The sequence below is a fragment of the Chrysochloris asiatica genome, unplaced genomic scaffold, assembly GCF_000296735.1.
Source record: "Chrysochloris asiatica unplaced genomic scaffold, ChrAsi1.0 scaffold00303, whole genome shotgun sequence".
Taxonomy (NCBI): Eukaryota; Metazoa; Chordata; class Mammalia; order Afrosoricida; family Chrysochloridae; genus Chrysochloris; species Chrysochloris asiatica.
In genome coordinates this window covers 1,256,991-1,258,882 of record NW_006408821.1, presented here as the reverse complement: position 1 = coordinate 1,258,882, position 1,892 = coordinate 1,256,991, and positions in this window count along the sequence as shown.

The window sequence follows — 1,892 nt, the reverse complement described above, 5'->3', positions numbered from 1 at the left end:
ATATATTTATAACAATGACGAAAACAAAGTAGTTACTGAAGCTATTTATGCAAAATCAAAAACTTCATGGGATTTGGTTCCTTAGTTTGGAGGTTTTAGGTTTCATGGTTTTTGTGTTGTTGTGAAGTACCATTGAGTTGATTTTGACCTATAGCAACCCTGTGTAGGGTTTCCAAGGAGCAGCTGGTGAGCTTGAACCACCGACTTTGCAGTTCAAAGGACACATGATATCCAGCAGTTAATTGGCCTAATAACATGCTTAGTGCTTCTATTCAACCTCCTAGTTGCATGATGTCTGGGCTGACACTTAGTGGCCCAAGGTACACCTATTGCTCTCTATTTGCCTGGAGTATCAAAGGAAGAAGAGTCAGGAATATGTGAAAGGAAGATATTGAATATTTGGCTAATTGACTCCAAGAACCACTGACTCCTTTGCTGTGAGACCTGAAGAACTGGATAATATTGGGCTACCGTGACTGAATACTTTTATCAGAGATTCTATAAAAGACCTAAAGGGGAAAAATACAGAATGGAATATCAAATTCTCATAAGCTCCAACATTTCTAGAACCATGGAGACTGGGTGAAACTCTGAAACAATTGTTCTGAAATAAAATCTAAACTTTAAACCAAAAATATCCCCTGAAGTCTTTTTAAAATCACACAATAGTTTAGCTCGACTACTAAAGAATGTCTGCTTTTACCATTGTGCTCTTTAAAGATTTATCTATATGAAATCACGTTGGAAAGTTTAGACAGAATACTTAGGAGGCAGTGAATTTACATAAACAGGAGAGGAATGACTCCGAAAGGAAGAGTAAGAATGGTTGCATACCTCAATGAATGTAGCCAGTTACTGAACTATATATGTTACTGTTTTTGTTAGGTGCCATTGAGTCAGTCCTGACTCATAGTGACCTTATGCACAGCAGAACTAAACACTACCTGATCCTGGGCCTTCCTCACTATCATTGCCACGCTTGAGCTGCCACTTTGCCAATCCATCTCACTAGGGGTCTTCCTCTTTTTCTATAATGCTCCACCTTACCAAACATGATATCCTTCTCCAGTGACTGGTCCCTCCTGACAATATGTCCCGAGTATGAGAGATGAAGTTTGGCCATCCTGGTCTCTAAGGAGCACTCTGGCTGCACTTCTTCCAACACAGATCTGTTGGTTCTTTTGCAGCCCATGGCACTCTCAATATTCTCCTTCAACCCCACAACTCAAAAGCATCAAGTCTATATGTAGAAACCGATAAATTGGTATATGTTTTGCTATGTATGTTCTCACCTATAACAAAACAAATCATATTTACAAAAACAAAGATGTTAAATAACTTGCCCAAATTCACAGGAATATTAAGTGATAGAATCAGGAATCAAATGTGTGTCTGTTAGAGGTCAAGACCCCCACTTTTCCCATTGTATTGGGTGACATATTATCTGTCATGATTGCATTTGAAGATGTGACCACACAAATTACCACAGTTCTAAAACTGTAGGATGTACTCAGTAAATAATTATGGCTTGATTTTAATTAAATCTAATTAGTAGGGTTGGAGGAAAGTTCACTAACAAACTAAAATGTGCAGATAGCATAATCTTCCTTACCAAAAGGGAAGATGACTTGAAGCAATTACTGATGAATAGCAAAGACCACAATGCCATTTGGATTACAAGTCAACAAAAAGAAAACAAAAATTATAATTTTAATTGAAACAATATAGAACATTATGATAAATGGTAAACAAATTGAAGTTGCCAATGATTCAACCCTACTTCAATTAATAAACAATGCTCATGGAAGTGTTGTTGTTGTTGTTGTTAAGTGCCGTCAAGTCGGTTCCGACCCATAGCGACCCTGTACAGGGTTTCCGAGGGTGTAAATCTT